The following is a 21,345-nucleotide window of genomic DNA, read 5'->3' as shown; positions in this document are numbered from 1 at the left end:
GTGTGTAGGGGGAGTACATTATTTTAGTTAATCTTACAAGCTGTTCAAAACACTGCTTCCTGTTTCTGCAGCTAACTGAGAATTGGTTAAAATGGCTTCAGCCAAATGAAAATTTATAATGTAATTTAAAAAAATTATGGCCAGACATCAGCACTGAATGCTTTCATTCTTGCAGCATGCTTGGGGCATTGAATAGAAAGTAGTTTGGTGGAAACACTGCAGAATTTGTTTTGATTGCCATCTCTTAGTTGGTTTTACCACAGTGAGAGAAAAGTGGAGGCAAGTGTGTTAGCCATTAAAGGTCATTTGGTAGAGCGTTTACTTAGCGGTGAGTTCTCTCTCTTTTTCTCTTTTTTTTTTTTTCTGCCACTCAAGTTACTTTATTTCTCTCTGTTGATTTACATAACCTCTTGTAAATATTTCAATACCATAAAGTATCTAAGATACCACAGACTATGCTTAGTATGTTCGTGTGTACATAATCCTGGGCGTGTTTATTTTGGCCAAACTAGAATGTTGAGTTTGTCACCAACTGTGCTTGAAATTGTTTTAATAATATGCAAGTAGCAAGGAAACTTAAAAATACCTTATCATGTTTACAAGAGCAAGTGTTAAATATCAAAGTAGAATTTTATGCCTCCTTTTAAGTACTCTTCTCCATGTAATTGTTTCTTCTGCTTAAACACTATCTCTTAAGGGGTAGCTTTAGTGATGAATGTCTTGTACCTTGAGTCCTGAAACTTGGGTCATGCCACTACTTTTGCCTTCAAGGAACATGCTACAACTCTGTTTGCTTTGAGAAGGTGTTTGGGTAATGGTATTTGAGTAATTTTTTTCCTACATTGAAATCTAGAATTGAAAACTTGTGAGCTGGGTGTGGTGGTATACACCTGTAACCCAAGCACATGGGAGGCAGAAGCAGAAAGATGGAATGTTCAAGGCTAACCCAGGCTGTATACTGAGACCCTATCTCAATAAACTTATTTTCCCCATGGTATTTTTATCTGCAGCTTTGTGCATTTCTAAAGATTAGAAATGATAAATGATTGGAAATAATATCTAAACATTAAGTTTTTGGTCAGATGGTTAACAATAGTTTTCCCTAATGAAATTTAAAAGGTGGTTCTTGACAGTATTTTAAAGGCTAAGAGTTACCCGATTTTAATTATTTCTGGATTAAACTCTAATCTAGAAAGTTCATCTGACTTACAACCAACTTAGTTTTAATTTACATTTTCTGATTTCAAGACTAATTTTGTTTACACTGCATCACGCTACCTCCTACAGAGATGTAGCCTCCAGTTTATAGTTATGTGCTCAAAATATCTAAAATTTAAAAATGAATAAAGCTGATTGGGTTCTTAGTTGACCCGTGTTGCATGTTAAACTCTTTACCAATTCAGTTCTGCAAACCTGTATTGAGCATTAATATGATCTAAGCACATGGAGACAGACAAAAAATAGATCCTGGAAAGACAAATGTTAAATAGAAATAGTTCCTTTTATGGAACTCTTAGCTGATTTTGGTGTTAATATGTAATTCATGGTGTTTACTTTTGAGCAACTTCATAGTTATGTGATTTAAATATCCATTATAGGCTTTTAGCCCTTTTATGTTTTTTTTTAATTTATTTTCAGTAGAGTATTTTTCCTGACTATCAAAGTAAACAATTCTTATGATAGAAAAATTGGGAATAGATAAAAATATAAAAACTATTTTCCATTATTTGAGCATCAAAGCACTATGACTTTAAAATGGAGATTCAGTATATTTTTAACCCAGTAAAACCTTTGATGTTATTAGCTGTTCATTTGTTGTAAAAGGGAAATTTGTCTGTCTTTGAAATCTATTTTTTGATGAATTATAGTTCATAAGAATAGTGTTTGTTTGAACAACAAAAAGTTAACTGAAAAGTTTAAATGCTTTCCACAATATCCCATGGCTGGAACTGGGGATATAGCTCAGTGGTAGAACCCTTGCCTAGCATGAACAAGGCCCTGGGTTAAAAAAAAAAAAAAAAAAAAAAGTACAAAAAAAGCAAAGGGCTGGTGGAGTGGCTCAAGCACCTACCTAACAAGTGTGAGACCCTGTGTTCAAACCCCAGTAGCAACAACAGCAAAACCTCTAAAACTGTGAGGCTGGGCATGGCAGCAAAAGCCTGTCATCTAGCGCAGAGGAGGCCAAGGCAAGAGGATCACAAGTTCAAGGCCAGCCTGGGTTGCATTAAGAGACCCTGTCTCAAAACAAAAAAAACCTCACAATATCACAAGTATAAAGAAAATAAATGAAAACAAAGTATATTTATGGAGAACAGACTTATTGCAATCTGAGCCAAATGAAACACAGCCAAGAAGTAAAAAGCAAAAAAGACCTATGAAAAGTAAAAATCAATGCTGCAGAGCTTATGATGATAGTGTTAGAAATAATAATGGACAAAATAATAGCAGTGGTCAGCATTTACTGTATACCAGGCTCCTTACACTTAATGCTTTTTGCATTTAATATTCAAGAGTCCTGTAAGGTGGACATTATGTCCATTGTCTATTCAAAGTTGCATGCTGAAAAATAAGAGAGCAGATCTATTCAGCTTCAAAGCCTGTGTATATCACCTATAGGAGACTTCCCCAGGCCTTTGCTTAGAACCTTCCTTTCTCCTTTTTTAGACACAGTTCTCCAGTGCACAGCAATCTGAGGAAGCAGCACAGTTGAGTATGTGTGCGTGAGGTGGGGGTTTTGCTTACTGCCTGAAGCTGGCAAGCTTCCAATAGGGAGAAGAGATCGTGGCCCAGGGTGAAAGAGAAAAGCTTCCATAAGAAACCATAAAGCACATCCTTCTGGGTACAGTTTGGCCTCTGGCAAATAGCTCAGTAGCCTCAATGGCCATTACATTCAAGAAAGGATGTGTCATGTTTAAAACCCTAAGGAAAGTCTTAAGCTGTGTTTATTATTCCTATTTTAGAGATAGAGTATAAATTTTCAAAAAAGATATAATTTTAAAGGCAATCTTGAACTGTTACTATATTCTGTTTCAGACAGCAAGAATATTAAAATACTTTCTATAAAGTTCCCCTCCCATTTTGATTTTAAGTTTTATTGCTTATCCAGAAATTCATTTATATGAAACTCTTATCTGAAAAGAGTTCATATAAATGAGATATACTCAAGTGTTTATTTTGTTATATAAAAGATGTCATTTGTTTGTTTATTTAGCAGTACTATGGTTTAAACTCACATGGCCTTGCACTAGCTAGGCAGATGCTAACACTGAGCCACTCTGCCAGCCCTTTTCGTTTTGGTTATTTTTGAGATGAGGTCTCTTGTTTATGCCTGGCCAGCATGGACATAATCCTACAGAGCTGGCAAGACTAGTACATGCCACCACGCCCAGCTCGCTTATTTGTTTTGAGACAGGGTCTTTGTTCCAGGCTGGCCTAGAACTCACTGTGTAGAACAGACCCTGAACTCATGATTCTCCTGCCTCAGCCTCCTGGAGTGCTGGGATTACAGGTATGTACCACCATGCTTGGAAGATACTGTTCTTATTATACATTTGGAAAGCATTAGCCAGGCACTGTCTTAATGTTGTAAGTGGTAATATAAGTTAATTCTGCTTTAAGGAGTCAGCTTAATACTATACTCAAACTACAAACTGATATAGCAGTACCACTTCTAGAAATCTGTTCTACTGAAATATTTGCACAAATGCATAAATGTACATAAATCTTCATTATCTTTTTGTAACAGCAAAAATTACAAGTTCTATAGAAACCAGTTGAATATCAGAGGTAAATTTACATTACTGACATAGAAAGATGTCCATGATACATGAAAAAGACAAATTTGAACAAAATGTAAGCTGGGCATGGCAGCATACACCTGTAATCACAGCTGTTTGGGAGACTGAAGCATGAAGATGCAAAGTTCAGGACCAGCATGAGCAACTTAGACCCAATCTCAAAATAAAAAAGGGGTGTGTATGTAGCTCAGTGGTACAGCACTTGTCTAGCATGAACAAGGCACTGGGTTTGATCCCTAGCACTGTAAAAAAAAGGATGACTCCGTTTTAAAATTTAAAAATTACTATGCATGCAAGAGTTTGTGTGTGTGTGTGTGTGTGTGTGTGTGTATGTATAGGTATATAGATATATGTAAATATATAGATATCAAGAAAAGTCTGGAAATAGAAATTCTATACTGCCTAGTGTTACCTTTGTGAAAAAAGGGACTTCACTTTTTCTTTTACATAATTACATGTAGGTTTTTTTTGTTGTTATTATTGGGGAAGGTGACACTGGGAATTGAATTGAGGGTCTCACAAATGCTAAACTATTAATTATTTATTTTTGTAGATACTTATTTTTTTGAAACTCATACATATTTAAAGATGAGGAAGTGAGTCTTTTAATGTATAAATTTAAACACTAAAGTTTCTGAAGTATAGTAGAATATTGCTTCTCAAACCAAGTGTGCATCAGAATCATCTGGAGGGCTGTGGAACAGTACCTGCTGGTCTAGCACCTTGAGTTCCTGATGCAGAAGATCTGAGGTAGGGCTGAGAATTTGCATCCTAAAAAGTTCCCAGGTAATGCTGATGCTGCAGAGTCAGAGAACACATTTTGGGATCACTTATATAAAAATGATTTCTGAGAAGTACACTTCTACTGTGTTACAAAAACAATTGTAGAAGTCAAATAGGTCTTTTTGTGATTCTTAGAGTGGAAATCTCTCTCTCTCTCTCTCTCTGTGTGTGTGTGTGTGTGTCTCTCTCTCTCCTCTCTTCTCTCTTTCTCTTTCTCTCTCTTCTCCCTTTCCTCCACTACTGGGTACTGAACCCAGGGTCTGTCTTCACCCCCAGACCTGTTTTGTAATTATTAATAGTTAAGAAGTACACACTTGCCTCAACTCAAATACAATTTGAACCTTATTAACTCGAACCTTGAGCTATTCACTTATTCTAGGAAGAAGGAAATGAAATAGTTCTTCCCCCAGGCTGTTTACCCGTGAAACTGCCTATATTCTATGAATCTATGCCCAGTGACATCTGGACAAAACTGCAAAATAAACATCCACGACAACAAGCAATGGAAACCCATGTCTTCATTGCTAATGATTCTGCTCATTTCTGAAATAACAGTTCTGTAATGGTATACAGCTCTAACCAGGAAGAATATCATGGATGTGCATGACTGAGATCCAATGGAGGTTGACTGAAACCCCATTTTGCCAGCTCATTTTATATTTCAGGTCAGCATGGTATTGTCAGCCTCAGCTCTCAGCTTGCCATGTGTTAGCCAAGCCGCAGGTGTCACCAGATGATAATTTAAATGGCACAAAACTTTAAAGTTCTTTGTTTAAGCAAGAAATCTGGCAGAGCCAAGCTAGGCTATGGGTTAGTGGAAACAAAAACAAACCCAATCTCAGTGGTTTAACACAACACATGCAAAGCCTTCTCCAGGGCAGCTGTGCTCTGTTCACCCAGTCAGCAATCTAGAGCAAATCTGTCCGAAAGAACTTTCTGCACAATGGAATTTATCTGCCCTATCCAACACCATGGCCACTGGTTTCATGTTGCTGTTGTGCACATGGGTGACTGAAGAGCTCCATGTTTTATTTAAATTTAAATTTGAATGTATGTACAGTATGTACATGCTATCATATGGGACAGTGCAGATCTAACTTGAGGCTCCATTCTCATGTTAGCACACCTGGACCCATAGAATCTTCTATCCACATGGCATGGAGAGTCATGCACTGGCTCTATTTTTTTATGAAATCTATTTTTTTATGAAAAGTTTTATGATACTCATTTTCAGGAACTGGAGCTTGGTCCTAAGAGTGATATGCATCTTATATCTTCCTTTTTTTTTTTTTTTTTTGCAGTGTTGGATATGGAACCCAGAGCCTTGTGCATGCTAAGCAAGCACTGTACCACTGAGCTATACACCCAGCCCTTGGGTTTTTGGGGTTTTTTTTTTTGGTGGTACTGGGGCTTGAACTCAGAGCCTCATGTTTAGCAAGGCAGGCTTTCTAACACTTGAGCCATTCTGCCAGCCCTACATCTTCTATTTTCAAAATAGAAATTTGTTGTTTCTACAATCAACAGTTATTTTATCAAGGACTTGTATTGACATTAAGGTGGTTTAAATTAACCTTAAGTATGACTTTAAAACAAAACAATGTATGTACATATGAATAAATGAATTTGAAAAAACAAAAACAAAAGGCATGTTAAGGAGAAAATGTTAATTGGGAAAAACCTGAGTAATTAAATAGAATATAAAAACAATGAAATTGCACTTCTCTCCCTAGAGAATCTGAAGTGTCACCCAAACAAATCACTGTTAGTGTGTATTCATAAGGACTAAAATCTTAAGAAAGTAAATAAATCTAATTCGTGGAAACGATAAACTTGAACTGTGTATCTTAAAAATAGCTAATCTGATAACAGCATTTAAGTTCTATTTCATTAAGGTTTAGAAAGGGCAGATAAAGTTTGTTGGTTTGTTTGTTTTTGTGGGGCTGGGGACAAACTTTGCTAGGTAAGCACTCTACCACTGAGCTACATCCCCAACCTAAGAGTTCTTTAATCTATAAACTCATTATATGGAGTAAAAGCAAATCTAATCATGACTCCTTATTTTTTAAATAGTTACATATGGCTAGTCAAGGGTGATATAAGTAACTTGGAGAAATAAATGAGCATTAGTGGATGCCAATCCAGAATTCACTGAGGAACATAAAATTGAGGGTTTTTTCCCTTACAATTCATCTTTCATGACATGGTAACTCAGGGAAGTCAGATTGCCTGAGGTCAAACTGTCAGGATGACTGCTTCTCTCCATCATATACCATTCTACTCATTCCTCCTGCTTGACACATGTAAGCGTTGTTTTTGTCATGTGACTGCTTAGAATAGTCTCCACCACCCAGAATTATTATATGTAGCAACTGCTACTAATGAAGTGAATGATCAGCTGTCAGGTAAGTTTTTAGTGGACTGATCACAGGGGCGTTGAGTAAAAAGTTGAATGAAGCCAGACAAAGTCAGTTTTTATAATGGATTTGACTTCATATTCCTTTCTTTCTAAATGTCCCGGAAAGGTACACTTGCATAATATTTGAAATGAAACTTCACTGATTGCATTAGTCGAGTGATCCAGTATCTTAGAATATCCTTGTTAAGAATACATGTTGCCAAGCTCTTGTATCTATTAATCTCTGGCAAGATTTTAATGGCAAATTGATTCTGTGTCTTAATGGGTCTGTGCAGTAACTATTTGGGGTGTGGTGAGATTGTCTTTGTGAATCATTATTGTGTATATCTTGCTTCTATGACAATATTTTAAAACATCCTCCTTGGAAATGTGGTATGTAGGTGCCACCTATGAAAATGTAATACCTACTTTAACAACAAAAAAAGTAAGTCAGTACAGTTCCAAAGTAAGTAGTAAATTTACCTAAGCCTTTTTTTTCAGCCTACGTAAATCATTCTTACCAAATTACTATAGTGATAGCACCTTATTAATCATTAGGTTTTTTTGAAAGCATTAATTTTAAAACAACATTTTTCCCCTTTAAAAATAGTATCTATTTCATGCTTTTTATTATTGTAAAGGCTGACTTATCTCCTGCTCAGAAACAACTAAGATTAGTTGATGAAGGTCAGTGGAGACCTGAAGATTTTTTGTGGTGTAGTTGTTGTTGTTGTTATGTGGTGATTTGAATTTTTTTTCTGGATAGATTTAGGAAGCGTGTATAGTTCCTTATTGTATTTACCCCTCTCCAAAATGAGTACTCCTTATTTATAGATCATTTTAATCCCCATTTTGTTCCAGAAGAGATGAAAGATGGTTATAATAATATATGCAATGCTGAAAATAAACAGATTTGAAAGAAGCTTAAAAAAAATAAAGTTAAAATAAGAAAAAGTGGTCAGAAAAAAAATAAGCTTGGAAAAGAAAAGGTTTGAGAATGGTATACAAAAATGCATACATGATTTCTATCTCTTTTTGGCTGTAAGTTCTAGCCACAAACTTGAAGATGAAACCTGAACACTTAAGAGCAAGAGCTCATACTTTTATCTGCCTACACATCATTCATAAGCACTTCCCATACCCAGTATAAATGTCTGTCTTTATCTAAAGAGGTTGTCAAAAGAGGTGGGCTGGGAGCAGAGTAAGAAGAGAGATCAGAACCTTGGAGAATGGGGAAGTTTTGAAGACATACACAATTCTGGTACACCTTCCAAGTGAGCCATTTCTACTAATACTCATTAATTTGTAGGGATCACATAATCATAAGATTAAATAGGCACAAATTGTTCATGGAAAGTACCATTATTCCTCATTGGAACCAAAGGGATTTCTTCTGTGGGATCTCATGGTGCGGGGCTACATGGGCACTCTGAATGGTGTTCACAACATTCTTGAAAGGACGAGGTGAATGGATTGTGTAAGAACTGGCAGAAAAGGAGTCAGAAGAATGGTGTATAAGCATGAAAGAGGCCCCCATAGTTGCTAAACAGGCCTTATAACTCTTATCACTAATGTTAGGAGTTGTTGAATAGACTTGATAGCAGGACTCCTGTCCTTTGACCCGTTTGGAAAATGAGTGAGCTTGTTTTTCCACTTCTGATCCATAGTAATCCATAGCAGTGCTGGACCTTGTTTTAGAAATTTATAATTACAGACCAGAGGTGTTTCTCAACCAGTAGAGTGCCTGCTTTGTAAACACTGAAACCCTGAGTTCAAACCCCAATCCTACCCAAAAAAAAATTATTTCATTGCAGTTTTTTTTAAGTCTAATAAAAGAAATTGTATATCCCTAATATCCCTGCTGAGTGGTAATCACTTTGAAGGGATACATGAATGAGTTCCAGTATCAGAATTGCCTTTGATGTTTGTTAAATAATTATGGTGAACATTTGGTATGATATGAATGCTTGCGTCCCCTCTATAACTCATGTTGAAACTTAATCCCCAGTGCAGCAGTATTAAGAGGAGGCACCTTTAGGAGGTGATTAGGCTTTGAGGGCTCTGTCATCATGGGATTAGCACACTTATAAACGAGTTTGATGAAGTAAGTTCAGCTCCTTTTTCCTTTCTGTCTCCTCCACTGAGGATACATCATGCAAAGTACCACCCAAGCAGACTGGGATCCTCACTAGACAGGGAACCTGCTGGTTCCTTAATCTTGAAATCCCCAGCCTCTGGACTATAAGGAAATAAATTTCAGTTTTTTATAAATTACCCAGTCTCAAGTATTTGGTTATAAAAGCACAAATGACCAAGACAGTACTATTTCTTTGATGTAAAAAAAAAGAAGTTATAAACTCAACCTGACATTTAATCAGTTAACAGTGTCTTCCTCCTTATTTGTTCTTGTCTGAACCATAAGTACCTAAAATGCTTTTATACACAGTTATATATCTATGTTCCAATTATAATCTCTCTCTGCAGAGAAAGAGCTACACATGTTATGTATGGCAGGAAACCCAGATAATAGGAAATCTTCCTGAATTTAGGCTTAGAAGACAATGGAAACAGCAGTTCCTCTTCAAATGAACCAAAATAACCCTGCAAATTATAGTTTTAAGAGTATCAGTCTTTTACCAAAATAAGAACTTGAAAGTGAAAATCTCAAAACTATAGCAGTTCCATGTTTATAAAATCAGATGTGTACCAGTTCTTTATTGCTTTCCAGCATTTTGTTTTAGCAATTTTATTTCAGTGTCCATTACCTGGTTATCGCTATGACATGTGATCAGATTGAGAACATCTCATAACATTTGGCTCCTTATTCTTTTACTTCTAATTAACCCCTGTCTTTAATGAGTTACTTTCTGTAAGGATGCCAGGCTGTAGACATTGGCCAAGTTCTCCCCACACCTGCATATGTACACACCCACACACTGGAATGTCTTTAACCACTAGTTCTATTCATGGTTTATCCTGTTCATGGTTTTGTTTTGTTTCATTTTATTTTGTTGTTGCCTGGTTTGGCTTGATTTGGGTTTTTGAGGCAATCTCACCATGTAGCCCAGGCTGGCTTAAGCTCTGGATTGTTCTGCCTCAGCCTCCTGAGTGCTAGGATTATAGGCGGGTGCCACAATACTTGATTTAAATGTATTTTTTTAAAGAATAATTTTGAAATGTAGCCCAGTGGTAGAATGCATACTTAGCATGCAGAAGGCTGTGGGTTCAGTCCCTCGCACCACAAAATAAGTGATTTTACCTAGTAGTTTGATCTACTATTTTAGGTACTAAGTATTTTATGTACATTATATCATGTAATCTACACAACTCCATAAGGAGTTTACGTAATTATTACTACTTTCATTTTATAGTGAAGAAGCTAATGCTGAGAAAAATTAAATGAACTTGCCATATTGCTAATAAATGGTAAGGTCATTATTTAAACCATGCAGTCCATACCACAGACTCTTATCCCAACTCTACTCTGCTGCCATACTGATCTAATATCTAGTCTGGATATCAAACTAGTAGATAAATTGCTGTTTTTAAAAAAATATTTTGAGTTGCTGGGCATGGTGGCACATAACTGTAGTCTCAGCATTCGAGAGGCTGAGGTAGGAAGATTGCAAGTATGAGGTCAGTCTAGGCTACATAGCAAGACCCTGACAACAACAAAAACAAAATAGATATAGTTTGATTTTTTTTTTTGTGGTACTGAGGTTTGAACTTGGCTTCACACTTGCAAAGCGTGTGTTCTAACACTTGAGCCATACCTCCAGTCCAATAATATTCTTTTTATTGGTATTACACTATTTTTATTAAGTCAGGAAGAGTTGACTTATGATAGCTATTCTCCCCATCCAAGAAAATTATATATTTTTCCTTTCATAGATAAATAAGATTTTTATTTTAAAATAGTTTCAGATTTATATTACAGTAGCAAAAAATAGTAAAGAGAGTTCTCATAATGCCCCATATCTAGTTATTTCAATCATTAATATTTTAGTATGCTACAGTACTAAAATTTGTCACAATTAATGAGCCAGTATTGACACCTTGTGTGTACACACTTTCTTTAAATGTCTCTTAGTTTTTACCACCTTTTCCAGAATCCTACCAGTATACCACTTTACTCAGTCATTGTGTCTCTCTGGGCTCCTTATTCCTATGATAGTTTATATCAGACTTTTTTGAGTTTTGATGAACCTTGACAACTTTGAGGAGTACTGGTCGGGTATTTTGGACAGTGTCCCTCAGCTGGGAGTTGTGTAATATTTTTCTCATGAGCCTACCTGTGTGGGTACTGTCAGCACGATTTATCGTAGTTGATTTTAACCTTGGTCGCCTGGTTGAGGAACTGTTTATCACCTTTCTCCATTGTAAGCTTAACTTTTCCCCTTTTCCTTACTCTCTTTTTTTCCCCCCTTACCTTTCCCTACTGTAAACTTTTCAGAAGGAAGTCACCATTGCCAGCCCTCACTGAGAGCCGGGGGAGTTATGCTCCCTCCACTTCCTCGAGGGTAGAGGAAAGCCACGAGCCACATGTGGAACGCATGTACAGTGGTGCTCCTGGAGGATCAAGTCACCTAGTGATATTTTAATTTGTGTTAATACACTCTCCGGTGTTCACACAATGACAAAAATCACCTATCAGTGTAGTTCCCAGAAAGTGTCCCTGTCAGTGACCTGTGAGTATATTTGCATAAATCATTTGGAATTCTTCTGCACAGAAAATTTGTCCGTTTTCACCCATACACTTTTTATTTACTTCTAATACTGTGGACTCATTGATAGTCTCGGTATTTTGGGTTATGATCTAATACTGCTTTATTTTGCTGCTCAAATTGCTGCAGCTTTGGCCATTGGGAGCTCTTGTTGCCTTCTATGCATCTCTTTGACCTGCCATTGATGTAGGTGTTTTTTCTTGTTTGTTTGTACTTTCTGACTTTCTGGCACTACAAATGCCTCATTTTGTACATTTTTTTAAGAGTTTTTTTTTTTTTTAGCCAGGCACCAGTGGCTCATACCTGTAATCCTAGCTACTTGGGAGGCAGAGATCAGAAAGATCACAGTTTGAAGCCAGCCTGGGAAAATAGTTTTGAGAACAAAACTCTATCTTGAAAATACCTATCATAAAAAAGGGGTGGTGGAATGGCTCAAGTAGTAGAGTGCCTCCCCAACAAGCCTGATGCTCTGAGTTGAGACCCCAGTACTGAAAAAAAAAAATTGAGATAGGGTCTCTCTATGTAGCCCAGTTGGCCTCCCAAGTGCTAGGATCACAGGCTTTCACTACCACACCCAGCCCCAACATTGTTTCTTAAAAAGTTAAAATGCATAATCAGGTAGGTGCTTTAGATCCTCTCTGGAGGAAAAAAAAATGCTATCCCCTTTTTTGATTATTGAGAACAAGTAAAGGAAAAGATAGTATTTATCTACTTTTGCTCTGTTTTCAAAATCAAGCAACACTTGTTTTGGTCACTTATCACAATTTTGTCCAGTTACCTTATGATTTTGTTTTTTTTAGGAATTAATTTTGTTGGTTGCCTGTTTTGGAGGGTCACCATGTATTTTGATTTTTCTCCTTCTGTCTCCTAAACAGAGTAGGAAGAGTAGAAATAAAAGGAGAAATTGAAATACTTAGTATAAACTTGTTCAGAGCAGCTCTTCTAGTACTGTGTCTTAAGTAATGAAAAAGTGGTTGTTAGCCATCCACTGATAATACTAGCTACCTCCAGAAGGGAGGGCTGTATAGAATGCTGGCTTTCAATATCACATATTTGTATAGTACTAGTTTTTGTAAAATAATAAGCTTTTAAAAAGCATAATCTGGAAAATAATAAAGGTTTATTTTTAGACTCAGTGGAGTTACAAACAAAAGAACTTACCCCTTCTGTGGTAAGTTCAGAACTTGAGAACTTTTTTCCATACTTCATTTTCCATACTCAAAACTTTTGATTATTTTGCATTAATTTTGTTAGCTATACCTGTGTTTTTCCCTGGTAAGCTGAGCTAGTGAAATTGGCACTTCTGCCTAGTTATTTATGTAATTGAAATGATCACTTTAGCATTTGAAGATTGCTTGTTATTCTCTGACAATTGTTTCAAGCATGTAAGAATTCTCTTTAAAAAGGTTATAAAAAGAGTTGGAGGCATGACTCAAGTGGTAGAGCCCCTGCTTAGCAAGCTTAAAGCTGAGTTCAAACTCCAGTACCACCTAACTAAGTAAATAAATAATTGCAGGTAGAGACTGTTTTTTGTATGTCCCTGTTTGGAACAGGTGAGCAGCTTTTTTCATTGTTTCTGTGTTCTGCTACTTTTCCATTTATTTCTTTCTTTGTATATCTTTTGGATTTTCTTTTCTTTTTTGTTTTTTTAGGGTGCCAGGTAGGGGATCAAACCCAGGGCCTCAAAAATACCAGGTCAAGTGCTCTACCGCAGAACTACACCCCTAGTCCTCCATTGGATTTTCTATTCTGTATCCTCTAGGCCTTGTATTCTATGATTACTTATCCTTATGTCCTTCATCTCTCCTTCAATCTACCAACCCAAGTACTTAGACTTGGTATTCAAGGAAACCGCTGTCCACATTTTCCCTGGTATATGGCATGGTCTCTAAATAAGAGAGTGCCATTGGAGCCACTAAACTGTATGTTGTCTTAGCTCCAGTAGGGGCAACTCCATCCTCTCTTTAATGCCCCACTGCAATCCCCGCCTCAAAAGAACTCTTTACAAGTTTAAGTTTTTATTCTTACTACTCTGTTTGGAAATTAGAATATTCTAAGACAATATCAAAAGGGATTTGTTTGCAAATGTGCCACCTTAGAAATCATAAAATATGTCCTGTTGTCCTCCTCGTGTGTTATTATTTCAATACAACATATACAGAACAACCAAACATTTTAATATAATTCAAAATCAAAAAGGTTTTGTTTTACTCTACAAACATTTTGTTTGATGGGGTTTAATTACTGCATAGTCACTTTCTAATTATCTTTTATAGACCAACAAAAAAAGTTTAATTATCTGTGCCCAAATTCAATTCAACAAATACTAAGTAATTGTAGTATTACTCTAGAAATGACCTTATGGTCTTTGCCCTCAAGAAACTTGCAAACTAGAAGAGAGGAGACAAATAACAGTAAGAGGAAGTATACTGACACCATAATGAGGTGCAAAGAAGGAAATTAGGAAAGGCTCCGTGAAGAAGTGCCATCTGGGATGAACTCATCAGACAGTTAGTGAGAAGATATTCTAAGCAGAGGCCAAGGTTTGAGCCTGAGTGTTTGGAGGTAGAAAAGAAAGGCATACTTGCATAGTGAGAAGACTTTGGTAGGTGAAGCATTGCTTACTTGATTGGCAGTAGTTTAAGTAGAAGTTGTAAGGGTTGATTATGGCTCTGGTTTGGAGTACTTTAAATTCCATGTTGAAGAGTTTGAAATTTCTTTCAGTCTTTCCACAGCTAGGTTGAATGCAGTTTTAAACATGGATGTATCATCACATCCCTGGAATTTGTGATTAACATTAACGTAATAACCACAGAAGTACATGTAAAATTGCAGTTAATATAAGTGATGCCAAAAAAAGGTACATGGTGCTGTGAAGGCATTTAAGAATAATACTTGACCTAGACAATGAGATAGAAAATTTCCTTAAGGAAATGGCAACTAAGTTGAAATCAGAGGATGAGCGAGAGTTTGCTAATAAAGAAGGATAACAAAGATGGAAAGAAGGATGTGTCAAGGTCCTATGGTGGGAGGAACATAGCAAGTATAAGGGACTGAGACTATTAGGGGGAGCATAGTGGCTGAAAGGGGCCAGGAATGTGTTTATACTAAATGATAGGGATTAACATATTCAGATTTGCATTTTAAAAGTATAATTCTGGGTCTATTATAGAAAGTGGATCAGTGATTTCCATCAAGGTGGTTCTATAAATTCACACTTTTGTGTATCACCTCTGTTCCAGATACATAGCAATGATAAAGGAAATGTAGAAATAGAAAACTGAAAAGATTTCTAAGGTCAAAAACAAAACATTGGAAACATAAAATCTTGAGTAGGGCTGGAAACATAGGCATGCTTAACCATGAATCTTGGAATAGGCATGGAAGCAGGAAACCCAACTGTTTTGGAGTAATATTCGACACTGAGTGTATACCACATAAGATGGTGATAAAGCCAGATTTGTTGCTTAAAGCTAGAGCAAGAGGGATTTCTCAAAGTAGCAACAGAGGCTGAGGTAGGGGGAAAAAAACCTTTTAATTACCATTTGAGGTGTTGCTTGTCACTAGCCATAAGCCCCAGGAATGAACCCAAGAAATAGCCTAGCAACTTGCCACTCACTGCATTTGTGATAGTCTCAATATCAATACAGTACTCAGGAACTAGGAAGGCAAATAATTCCAAAAAACTTTTAGGAGCTAAGAGAGAGAATCTGAAAGAAGTAAACCCAAACTGACTCAAAATGAAAATGAGTCTGCAAACCAAAATTTCCAAAATGTAAACAAAATGCTAAGAAAGACAACCAACAAAATCAATAATGAAAGCATAAATTTATAGATGAAATAAATTCTGTGAGAGTTTCAGATATTTTAAACTAAGTATATTTAATATGTTCAGATACAAATTAATAAATTCCATTTAAGATAAAGCAAGAAAATGTGCAATGAAAAAAAATAACAGTGGATGTTTAAAAGAATCAGTCAGAAATTGTGAATGAAAATCACTGAAACAGACACAATAAAGTCAAGACTGGCCACAGTGGGAGAGAGAATTTATAGAACAGAAATTGGTATTGAGAAATTCACCTATAATTAAGCACAGAAAGACAAAAGAAGGAGAACTGACTAGATGGTAAGGAGATGAATGTTTAAATATTTAGGAAATTAAATGAAGAGAATTTAAAATTTGTAATGAACCAAATGGGGAGTGTGTGAATAAAAGAAGGCAGTCAAGATGCCATCAAGGTACTGATTTGTTTAACTGGACGGATGGCTGTGCCATTTACTGAGACAGTTGGAAAAGATCTGGAGGAAAGATAATGAGTGTGGTTTAGATGTGTTAGGGTTGTTTGTTGTTTTGGTTTGGTTTTTGGTGGTACTGGGGTTTGAACTCAGGGCCTCAGAGTTGCTAGGCAGGCACTCTACCACTTGAGCCGTGCCCATAGTCCTAGATGTGTTGAGTTTGATGCCTTTGGAGTATCTAAAAACAAATACTGACTAGGTGGTAGGCATATTGGCTTAGTGTTCAGGAGAGAGGACTGAGGAAAAGATAGATTTTTTTTTTCTTTTGTAGTGCTGGGGATTGAAAGAAAACAAATTTATTTTATTTTATATTTTATTTTATTTTATTTATTTTAGTACTGGGGCTTGAACTCAGGGCCTATACCTCAAGTCCCACCACCAGCCCCTATTTTGATTTTTTTTTTCAAGATAGAGTCTCACGAACTGTTTGCCTGGGCTGGGTTCAAACTATGATCCTCCTGATCTCTGCCTCCTGAGAGTAGCTAGGATTATAGGAGTGAGTTACTGGTGCCCAGCAAAAGATAGAAATTTTTGACTCACATGCCTGTGGGAAATAATTAAAGCTATATGAAATGAGAATGAAAAAACTCTAGGACTGATCTTTAAGGAACTCTAACACTTAACTCTTGTATCGAAGAGGGTAAACCCACAAAAAGGAGACAAAGGAATAGCTACAGAGGTTGGAGGTAAAAGGGCAGTATGGCAGCCAAGCCAAGGGAAGAGAGTGTTTTTGTTTGTTTGTTTTTGTTTTGTCAGTGGTACTGGGGTTTGAACTCTGGGCTTCATGCTTGATAGGTAGGTGCTCAACTGCTTGTGCCACTCCTCCAGCTCTGGAAGAAAGTGATTTGAAAGAAAAGCAGAACATACATTGTAAAATGTTGTAGAAATATTACAGGGAGTGAAGATCAGGAAATGTGACTGAATTTTGTAGTATGGAAATGATGGGTGACCATGGAGTGAGCTATGGAGGTGAAGGTAATGGACCAGCAGTCAGATTGGGGTGAGTTGAGGAGTAAAGGAAATTGAGAGTGTACATCAGGAAGGGTAGAACTAGGGCATTGTCCATAGAGGGATGAGATGTGTGGTCAAGTGAGGGGGTCTGAAACCAAATGGAAAAGATGGGTGAATGGTAGTGTGAGGTGGATAGTAGAAGGTCATAAGAGCAAATCACAGGTTGAGGAATTAGTCTTAAATGGAAAAGTATATAGGGAAGAATACAGTTGTTATTTTCCAAGACAGGATAATGACTTTTTTTTTTTTTTTTTGGTACTACTGGGGTTTGAACTCAGCCTTATCCTTGCTAGGCAGGCACTCTACCACTTGAGCCATAGCCCCAGCTCCTACATAGAGTATCTTGAAGGACATATTAGCCCTTCACAATATTAGGGGAAATAATGACTTAAAGCATAATTGTCTTCTGAACTTTTGAAGTTGTCTTTACTCACCTATTACATTAAAAGCTATAACAGATATTCAGAATTTTTTTGGTGCTTTCTGGACTTCTTTTGGAATAAGTTTAAAGCAATTTTAAGTAGTAGACTGTTCTTTTTGGGGGGAGGAAATAATGGGGGGTTGAACTCAGGGTCTCGCACTTGCTAGGCAGGCACTCTAACACTTGAGCCATTCCTAAGATTAGTCTACAAAGCAAAGAAATTGTGTATTAATGTAAATGTAAGCCTTACTTGATTTAGCTTGATCATGCCACTAATGACATCCAAATTTTAGTCTAAAAATATTCTTTTGGCAGAATTGATCATTTTATTATTGCAGTGAGGCAGTAATAACAAAAGAAAAATAAAGCATGAGCTGAGCGTGGTGGTGCACACTTATAACCCCAGCACAGGAGAGGCTGACCCAGGGTGATCACAAGTTCAAGGCCAGCCTGGGCTACATAGTGAGACCCCGTCTTAAGGAAGGAAGTAAAAAAAAAAAAAAAACATGAACATCCTAAGGTTATTTCTTGAACTGGCTCATTAAATTTTGAATTATTTAATATGTGCATCTTATGTAGTTACCTTGAGCTTTGTATTTCACAAATGACATCTATTATCTACATTATCTGGCAACCACAAAAAACTTCCTGCAGAGCAAAAGCTTGTATTTTGGGGTAAGATTCTGCTTACTTACCTTTCTTCTTTTCAATTTTTTTCTTCCACTTTAAACCTTTGTTAAAAGTAATACTCATGTCACATGGTCATGTTACTGGAAAGTCATGTGGGGAGAAAATTTGTGAAAGAAATGAGAAAAAAATGTTTTTTTCTACTGAAAAAGAAATAGGTCAATGGGACCACAAGACCTAACATGTAGTTTTATGTGCTCAAATTGAAGGTGTACATCAGACTCTGCCTCCCTAGTCACAAAGTTTCCTTTCCTAAGAATACTGTCCAGTTTCTTTAGTACATCATACTTTAATCACTTTATGATTTTAATATCTTTTGGATAAGCATTGTTGTACTACAAAAGTATTAAATTTATTTAGTCTGTCTCCACTTATCCCCCCCGCAATACATTGATCTGAACATTGTTCTCATTTTATTCATCAAATATTTTCTGCGTTCCTTCTTGTGCTGGGTGAAATCAGAAATACAAAGATGGGGCTGAGGATGTAGCTCAGTCATAGAACCCTTGCCTAGCATGCTTGAAGCCCTGGGTTTATTCTCCAGTCCTGCAAATAAAATAAAAGTAGGGCTGGGGATGTGGCTCAAGCAGTAGAGTACTTGTATAATAAGTGTGAGGCCCAACCCCAGTACTGCCATACATAAATAAGTGAATGAGTAAATAGAGAAAAAGTGCAAAAGTGAAAGAAGTAGCCTCAGTCCTTAAGTTTTATAATCCCTCAAGGGAAATAAGAAAAAAAAAGACAAGTGTCTACAGAAGACAGAATATGATCAACATGTTAACTGTACAGTAACACATACGGGAACTGCATAGATTTCTATGTTTCTGTATGTAGATTTCTTAGATTTTCCTATAGTTCAAATTAGTCTCTCTATCCAGCTCAGAAGTATTAGGCTTTTATGGTATTTCCAGTTAATTTATTGGTAATGGCCCCATTACCTTTTTCTTTTGGGGGTGGTGTGAAATAGGGGATTTTTTTGGGTAGCCCAGAAAAGGAAAATTGATACCTGGGCATAGTACTGCATGCTTATAATCCCCATATTTGTGAGGATTAGGCAGAAGGATCATGAATTCAAGGCTAGCCTGGACATTGCAAGACCTTGTCAAAAAAAAATTTATGTATACCTAGAACTTCTGAATACTATACGTATACATACATATATAATCTTATTTAATCCTTATAAAAGTTTACATAAAGTATTATTTTTATTTTACGGATGTAAAAACTGAGGATTAGAAAAATTTAAACACTTGCCCATCAGAATTGGGATTTAAACCCAGGTTTTCTGATGCCAGATCCTAAGTTTAATGACACATTATTTTCTCTGTATGGTGCTTACCAGCTTTCCATATACATCTGCTTTACTAACAGAGAAAAGCAACCTCAGAAATTAAGGGAAGATTATCAGTGATTTTCATTTGTTTGCTTTAACTTAGGTATTAACACGATTTCAAAATAGAAAATGTTCACATTTTGCCATCCTGATCAAGCTTGTGCTATGACCATGGGTTTGTGCCTTTGTAACATGTAGCATCTTAAAGTTGGTTAAGTTCTTCTGGCTCTTCAGGGCTTAGCTTGGGAGTCCTCGCCAGGTCTTCCCTAACCCTGCACTGCCCATCCCCACCAAGTCCTCAAGTCTGGGCACTAGGCTTCTTCTTGTGCTCTCTGAGCACCTGCAATCATCTCTGTCATAGCACCAGTCACATAATTGTAATTATCTAAGCTCCTTGATAGTAGGGAGTGTTTTTTGTACTAGAAATCGCTAACATTCAGCACAGTGTATGCATGTGGAGGATACACAAAAAGATGTTACGTGAGTGTTTGACTCAGAGTGTATTTCAGACTTACAGAATGTTTACTGTCTCCCTGGAGACTGCTTTCCTTCAGACACTACTATACGTAGCCTGATAGTGGTATTTAATAATGGACAATGTCCCTTTTGGTCCTCCAGTTAAGAGATTTCACCATGTTACCTAAAATAGCACACAATTTAAAACTTATGAGTTGTTTATTTCTGGAATTTTCCATGTGATATTTTTGGACCACTGTTGACCACAGAAAGTGACACCATGGGTAAAAGGGGTACTACTATGGTGGTGTTCATTGCAGCCAACCCTAATTATACCCTTTTGTGTTGAAGTCATTTTTAATTTTATTACATTGTGAGAAACTTCTTAGGATTTTTTTCCTTTAATAATTTCTCTTGATTTCTTGACATCTATCCTCAATTGAACTACATTCCCTTTAGCAATGTTGAATTATTTTATTCCTTTTCTGTCCTTCCTCTAGTTTTATATGCCACCAGTTTATCTTTTCTTATTTTTGCTAGCATACCTTCTCTAAAAGAAATGAGAGTTTTAAGTTTCTATTATGCAAATAAAAATAAATGCTAGTGCTAAAATATTAACCAGCACAGAATTGTAAAAATAAAATGATTAATAGTAAAATTTTTCTATTTTCTGATTGTAGTGGTGGTTAATACTTATAAAACAACATATACACACACTCAAATGGAAAAAAGAATAAGATTCTGCAAACTCAATTTTTACTTTATTTGCCTAAAAGAAAGATCTTAGGCTGAAATGCTAGAAAAATGTTACTATCTATAAAGTGTAAATTAACTCCTCATCAGTTATTTGTCAAAAGACATCTATATTTTTCCTTTTTCTACTAGCAAAACATTTAATTATGGATAATGAAGATGTTTCATCTTATTCTCTGCTTTCAATTATATTTCTTTTAGAAAATAGATGAGGAAAAGTCAAAAGTCATATAAAATGTCTGACTTCAAATACATACATGGTTTTTTGTTTTTAACTTTCAGCTTGTAGTTATGAGTCTTAATCAGTCAATAGAGGACTGGAAGTGTGGCTCAAGTTGTAAAGTGCTTGCCTTGCAAGTTCAAGGCCCTAAGTTCAAACCCCAAGCCTCAGTACCACAAAAAAAAAAAAGAAAGAAAGAAAGATAGATAGAAAACAGCATGTAGAGAAGTCTTAGTCTGGGAAGTCAGCAGGGATGACAAGAATAACTAGTATTCTGACCGTGACCAAATTTTACAGGAAGAGGCCCGTGTTGATAAGTATCAGTTATCTTAAAAATCAACACATGTGACTAACTAGAAATACCTAACATGATATTGGATAAATAAATTAATTTAGATTTCTGGAATACTAAGAGATGCCTGCTAAACTTCTGCAAAAAAGAGAAAACAGTCCCTTCCCCATTTTC

At 36.3% G+C, this 21,345-nt stretch overlaps 1 protein-coding gene across 5 annotated transcripts in view; it reads left to right on the top strand.

Moving 5' to 3' along the window:
• Prorp (protein only RNase P catalytic subunit) overlaps nt 1-21,345 on the top strand; it is a 126,069-nt gene that overhangs the window by 58,404 nt on the left and 46,320 nt on the right. The gene's annotated exons all lie outside the window — the stretch shown is intronic.

The sequence above is a fragment of the Castor canadensis genome, chromosome 3 (genome assembly GCF_047511655.1).
Source record: "Castor canadensis chromosome 3, mCasCan1.hap1v2, whole genome shotgun sequence".
Lineage (NCBI taxonomy): Eukaryota > Metazoa > Chordata > Mammalia > Rodentia > Castoridae > Castor > Castor canadensis.
Note: the sequence above shows the minus strand (reverse complement) of the source record. Positions and strands in the feature narration are given on the sequence as shown.